This window comes from Petromyzon marinus, chromosome 52 (assembly GCF_048934315.1).
Source record: "Petromyzon marinus isolate PM22_M1 ecotype Great Lakes invasive population chromosome 52, UKy_Petmar_22M1.pri1.0, whole genome shotgun sequence".
NCBI classification, from domain to species: Eukaryota; Metazoa; Chordata; class Hyperoartia; order Petromyzontiformes; family Petromyzontidae; genus Petromyzon; species Petromyzon marinus.
In genome coordinates, this window is record NC_133718.1 from 9327945 (window position 1) to 9335146 (window position 7202).

Consider the following 7202-nt stretch of genomic DNA (forward strand, 5'->3'; position numbering starts at 1 on the left):
TATCCGACGCCGAGCGTTACAGCGCCATGCTGTGCGAGGACAACGTGAAGCTGCATCAAAGAACAAGCACGGTGGAAGACGACAACGCCACCCTGAGGGTGAGGGAGGCGGCGACGCGTAAGGACAATGAGGCGTTGCGTCGAGAGATGCTGCTTCAGGAGAGGGCGATGGTGCTGCATCCACAGATGCTGCATGAGGAGAGCCGGCTCGTAGAGAAAGAGAATCAACGGCTGCGTCACGAGAACGAGAAGCTGATTCGCGCCGCAGCCGTCAACGTCAGCACCTCCACCAATGTCACGGACACTCCCAACGCCGCGAACGCCAACACCAACAACGCCATCACCACGACGCCAACACCGCCGACACTAATGCCATTGCCAAGACGAATAAACTTTCATTTTTATGGCTCAGAAACCTCTTTCATTCAACTCTTTCATTTTAAAAGTTAAAAAGCCCGAATTAAAACATCACACACAAAGGCAAAAGACAAAGAACCCCCGCATAGCCTTCACAGACTGTTTGGACAAGGGCTGTTAGCAAGGACGTATAACCTACACGACCGCTCCTCACACAAAGACAAAGATCCCCCGTTTTGCCTTAACAGACTGTAGGGGCAAGTGCTGTTAGCGAGCACCTATGAAGGCCGAAATGGTACACGAGTGGGTGGGTGGCCAGCACCACGCCCGACTGCCTTTGTCTCCCCAGTAGCGATGTTTACACCGCACCAGGTACTCATTTGAGGGTGAGTCGACCTAGGGGAGGCCCGGGACCGGCTCAGATAATCGTCACTGTTGGCCGCGAGCGGGAATTGAACCCGGGTCGCCAGGATCATAGCGCAGCGTGCTAACAGCTACACTATCGCTCACACACACATGGACACACACATGGACACACACACAAGTGGCTGACTTACTAATGGGTTCTGTTCCTGAAGACCCTTCATAAGTAGAATGGTTCGTAAGTCGGGACGAGATAATTTACTGTATTTATATGCACATACCTGTAAGTGTTATAAAATGTGTTATGGTTAAACAAAAAAGGGAAGCATTGTTAGGCATAAAAATAACAATAATTGTACATTTGCCTGTAACACTGTAAAAAATATACTGTATGGGGAATACAACTCAAAATAAAGTTACGTGAAAATAAATTAATCCGATTTGTTTTCGTTACCTTGAGTCTAGTCACGTGGTATTGTGAGTAATGTATTACGTGGTAACACTGTGGGGGTATTGTGAGTAATGTATCACGTGGTAACACTGAGAGCCGCTTTAGGGGGTATTTGGCCTACTCTTTCACACGCTTTCCCCCAAGATGTGCGACCTGCCGATCGATTAACCGCTCTAGTCGGTATGCAACAATCGCTTTTAATTCCTCGCCTAACAACACTCGCTCATTCGTATGACACACACGGCAACGCTCAAGTGTCCCACCAGGCGAATGTGCTCACGTAAGGTGGAAAGCCAGGGAAGGGGGGAGGATGGGACAAGGGTGGCGACGGGTAGGCCCACGGTGGGACGCTCTGCTTCTGCTTGTGACCCTTCTTCCGTGCTCCGTGCCCACCCTTGGATCTGCCTGGCATGTCGTAGTCGTCGGCGGAGGGGGCACTCTCCTGCGGCGTCGGCGCACACACGGGAACGCACATCGGAGAGACGCTTTCGCGCGATTCTGCATTCCTTAAATGACTACGGCTTGACCTCGTATAACGGACCGTGCTCATAACGACACCCCATTTATTACGAGCATAGCTGCAGTGGCGTTAATTCTCGTGTCGATTCGCATACTTCCACACAGCGTCCGGGTTACCTTAGCCACCCTACATATATAACGATCGTTCTCGCTGCCAAACATCCAATCATTGATGGGTTTTTCTTTTGTATTCTATGAATAATGTACACATGTACCTGCCTGTACGTTATGTTTTAATTTAGTATTTGTTTAGGATGCCTGTTCAAATAAACCATTAGATATACACAGCGACACATTGACGCTGTCACGTGTTTCCTCAAGGTCCAGTTTAAGTTTTCATTCCAGGTTCGCTAGTGGTTCGTTCTAAAGAGGTAATATCTGTATTTACATAACATTACATATGGGCCTTGAAACGACGCACTGCATTGTTGGCACAGCATGTACTTCCACAATGACAGAGATCCCCCGCATAGCCTTTAACAGACTGTTGGGGCAAATGCTGTTTGAGAGCATCTATTAATGCCGGCACGGCATGCGATGGAGATGGTTGGCCAGCACAATGCTTGGCTGCCCTTGTTTCCTCAAATGTGGATATTTACACACAGCACCAGGTGACTATTTAAGGCTGAGACAACCTAGGGGAGGCACAGGAAAAGATTAAATATTAGCCACTGTTATTGGTCGAACTCAAGTCGCCGGGTTCGGGGCGTAGTGCACTCAACCGCACCACCACTGTACTTCCATTGGCACACATAAAAGACAAAGATCTTCTAGAATTCTAAATAATGTGGCAGACGAGTTTTTCATCTGACTTAAAAATCGATCAAAATTGCCTTCAAGAAACGGGTTTTCTTCATGTTTTACTTATCTTCAAATGCAACGCATTTGGTTCAACGACGCTCCACAGCTTTAATTCCCCACGCAGAAAAAAATCTTCGTCTTGCCAATCAACCTACTCGTATTGTTACGCTCCAACAGAAGGGCACCTCCTCACCTCCACCCTCGGTAACACGGCCAAATAAAACATCGGGCTGGGTCCACGTCCTGGCGAGAGCCACGTAGCTGCCAACGTTTAGGGGTTAGGCTGCTTTTCTTCACAAATGTATCAAAAACTTCCTTTCCACCGCAATGAATGATTTATGCTATAATTTACAGCCCTTCATGAAACCCTCTTGACAGATGAAGGTCTCACCATGCCGTATTGGGTCATGGGGGGGAGTTGTTTGACCATACATTGCCATTTTGGTTTGTGCAAGATGGTCAATGTGGTCCCAGGACCGGTCTTGAAAAGTTACAAGTTTAAGCCTTTGGGGGAGGGGGGGGGGTCGGGTTTTTGCACCACTGGCTCAGAGCAAATGAACATTTGCCCCATTGAATGTTTTGAGCAGGAAAGGCAGCTCAACTCTCAACGAATCCATTCATCCGAATCCATCACAGCCCCGCCGCCCCGGCTCACCTTGCCGGCCTGGGACGCCGCGTCGGCGTCGAAGCTCGCGGCCGCGTCGCTCTCCCCGCCGGCGCCGGCGGCAGACTCCGCCGCTGGCGGCAGAAGATCGGCGAGCTTCAGCTCATCCTCGTTGCCGTAGCCCGTGAAGACCACGACTCACGTGCCGGGGCTGGCGTCCACCGACTTGATCGTGGCGTCGTAGATCACGCCATCCTCGGACCAGGCAGCCTGGCACAGGTCGCCCAGCCTCCAATGGCACGCGAGAGGTTGGCACAGAGACGGGCAACGATTGACCCCGTCTAGCCGACGCGTGCCACTGGAGCAAGCGCCGTTGGCACACCTACGAAGGACGGCAAGGCGCAACAAGGCGGCGATGCAGCCAGCACCACGCCTGGCTGCCTCAAGTCTCCACAAAGTAAACCGCTGTAGTCTGCACTCCACCAACGGAAGAAAAGCAAAACTACATTAACTCTCTCCTCAAGAGCTCCCGTGGCTGGAAGACCTCGACATCGGCATTTAGCTGAGGAAAATTGCCATCCGCAGGACTGTGTATGCTTACGTACGATTTGTGTTCCTTGTTCTCAGTGTCGTTGCAGCAGGGAACACTCACAGGGACCGTTTGGCTAACCATCAAACTTTTGGCTCGATTTTTCACTGTGCACTTTCAGATGCGCTTCTGCGGCCATCTGGAACGCTCTTCCTTTCCGATATTAGGAAGCCACTGGAGCTACGCACTTTTACATCTAGACTGAAAACTAATTTCTTTAGAAGTGCTTTTTGTGTTCAGTTTCTTGTACTTCCCCCGCACCTCTGACTAGCGCGGTTGGCTATGTACGGTGCGAAACGTCGTGAGAATTTGAGTGTTTTATTTTTATTATTTTATTATTTCCCTTCTACGTGACTTTACCGAAAGAACCAAGAATATGGTGCGAAAGCAGTTCAACATACATACATGAGAATCTTTATTTAGACTGGAGGAATTCGATGAGCTATGAAGCTCATTTTCACAGATGGTCCAGAATGGGGAGGTCAGCAAGGTACAACAGCAAAAAATACAAATGAAATGATAGGAGTGAAAAATAAAGAAAATGGTTAGCAAGTCACTAAATATAAAAAAAGAATTTATTATCAAGCTTGGGCAAGGCAGCAAAAAACAACAAAACAGTCCCAGACCACACCGAGATAACACCACACAGTAGCAGTCTCTCAATAAAATGGCACATTAACACTGAGCTCGCATCTGGCTACAGCTCCAAATGGCTCACACGGTGGAGCCTAAACAGACTGAGAGTGGATTTCGGCAGAAGCAACTCTCTCACGAAATCATGGGGGGTTTCTACTGTTGTATATGCCCCCCTTTCCATCTTAATATTAACAAGTAATTTTTCAATACATATAGATACATATTTCTATTGTTTCTTTTAATTTTAATAATGAATAAAAACACCAAACCAGGCCTCAGCATGGCATGTGGAGGTCATATTTACCTTGACCCACTAACACGATTTTGACGTTCAGAGCCCTCCCAGGGTCAGAGGGAGCAGATAGAGAGCAGAGCGCAGCGGATTGCAAGGGGCTGACGTAAACACAAAGCCAGGGTCACTGGGAGGTTGCGTTAGCCTAGATCTAGTTAAGTCAAAAAAGCTAATTGGTTCTGCATTACTATCAAAGTAACTTAAAGTCGGAATTTAACGACAGGGTAGGCTAAAGTTATTGATCTTCACACCCACTTCAATTGAACCCTGCCACAAGCTACGTCAATGTAACCATCACCCGTCTATTAATTTAATATGAAATGTATTTCCATATTTTAATAATTTCTATACGACTTGACCCGAAACCTATAACAATCAGGTTTTCCTAAGTCAACATAAATGCTCTAGCCTCCACCCATACGCAAATAATAAGCAGGGTTAAAGTAAGAGTAGAGAGGAAAAGAAATGCAAGGGCACAGCAAAACTGCAACGTAAGCAAAGGGCGATGTTAAACCCAGGGTCGGAGAGAAAGGGAAATCCCGGCCGTCTTTGTATCCCTGCAGCGAGGGGTAGGAGTGTGTATACGCTTGGGGAAACACGAGTCAAACACCACAACGAGAAGCTGACTCAGACCTTGGATTGATACAGAATCATAACTGTGGAACTCTGATGAAATGAAATGTTAACTTAAAACTGTTTAACCATTTCTTTGTGCGTCGGTGAAAGTCGGAGGGAATATCGCCCCTCCCTCCAGGTTGTGCACCCAGACAGAGAGGCGCCTTCGAAAAAATTTATAACATTTGATTGTTTTACTTGTGGGTTTTATGGTAGGAGTATGACAACGGAATATACCGTGGGTGATGCACAAGGACACACACTGACACACGTACGGACACAGATACATACGGACAAATCCTGACACAGCAAAAATCGAAAGAAACCCCGCCTTGTGGGCAGGATCCAAGTGAAGGGATTTTTGGGCATAAAAAGAGGATCCTGAGCATTGAAACCTCAGTTCGACCGGGGGGGGGGGGGGTCGGCTCACCAGGGTTCGACCGGGGGGTCGACTCTCGGGAGACAGTTTGACTCGGAGGAGCAACTCGGAACAGTTCGACCGGAGGGGGTCGGCTCACCAGAGTTCGACCAGTGGGTCGACTCTCGGGAGACAGTTTGACTCGGAGGTCGGAACTCGGGGAGTTCGACCAGGGGGGTCGGAACTCGGGGCGGTTCGACACGGGAGAGAGTTCGACCAGTGGGTCAGCTCAGGAGCAGTCCAATCGGGAACGAGAGCAACAGGTCGCCAGCCGGCGAGCTGCAGAGCAGGGGGCGGCGAGCAGAAGCCAAAGTGGCCCCGTCGCTACCCACTGACGTTGGCAAGACTCGCAGGGTAGTGAGGCGTCCCCTAGTGTGATTTCCAAGAGCTGAAAGACAGAGTATTGCTGAAAGATTATTCTACATTGAGTCCAGCTGCAGAGCGACCGACGCACCAAGCAAGAGCTTCTGCAAACCAGAGCAAGAGCACGTGCGACTTGAGTCATCCAGCAGTGGAGAAAAACCTGCTTTCAGCAAACCAGCAACGAGCACGTTCGAGTTCTCCACCCAGAGAGAGGGAGCGTGCCGATGCAGCTCATCCAACAGCGGAGAGAAACTGCTGTCAGCGAACCAGCACGAGCGTGATCGCGCAGCTCATCCAGCAGTGGAGAGAGGTGTCCACTGAGCAGAACTGAGAGCGATCAAGCAACTCTCCCCCGTGGACAGAGGCTGGCTGCTGCGTGGAGGAGGGCGGCGATACGTATGATGCACTCCCACACACCTCACCGCTCTAAAGGGAGCGAGGCTACTTCTCCTACAAGCGATGCCAACTTCAGCGTATGGCAACAAAAAAATAATTAATTCCAAACACTGACTATTCAAAACAATTCATATCACTCAAACATACACAGGTCCTTAACCAGAAGCGAACACTCAAGTCCGTGAACCATCTGGCTGTGGAAGCATCGATCGTGTGATAACAGTCCGTCATTTATAAGTATATTCATAATTTCCCTCTTTAATATTTTGTTTTGGACTGTACTTCTAATCGCATAAGTTACCAACCGATCCATCAATACGAATTAACCCTTGGCACCTTCGCCACAGAGCTACGCTCCTGGGGAGGAATCGTGCTAAACCGATTTTCTGATCATACAATCTTATTCACGAATTAATTAATTAATCTCCCGTGAGATAACACGTTCCGCCGCATACCCTCACACTAAGCCATTTCGGTAATCTTATAGTCTGTCCGGTGGATCTGTTGTTACATTTATGCCTTTGGAAATAATAACTGTTTGATTGTCTTTTTATATGAATACCGTTGCATGTTAATCAATCGCCTGTGATCATGTGCTGACCATTTCAAGCATAATGATCGTTCATATTATAATGTATAAGCTTTTGTGTAGCATAGCATTTGCATGTCCTGACTCTCTCTCTCACTAACAGCAATCGCTTTATGCGGGGTCCATGTGTTATCAAAGTGAAATCGTAAAGTCGTTGATGATACTGTCTTGAAACCGTGTGGATATCGTGTTGAAGTTCCAAGATTGAGA

The 7202-nt window shown here is 48.4% G+C and overlaps 1 long non-coding RNA gene across 1 annotated transcript; it reads right to left on the bottom strand.

Annotated features, from left to right (window-relative positions):
* Positions 1 to 387: 387 nt before the first annotated feature.
* LOC142931323 (uncharacterized) lies at positions 388 to 3509 on the bottom strand. The gene is made up of 2 exons (XR_012947326.1): positions 3146 to 3509; positions 388 to 1612 (listed from the first exon to the last, which is right to left on the bottom strand). It is a non-coding gene; the product is annotated as an uncharacterized LOC142931323 (long non-coding RNA).
* Between the last annotated feature and the right edge of the window lie 3693 nt (positions 3510 to 7202).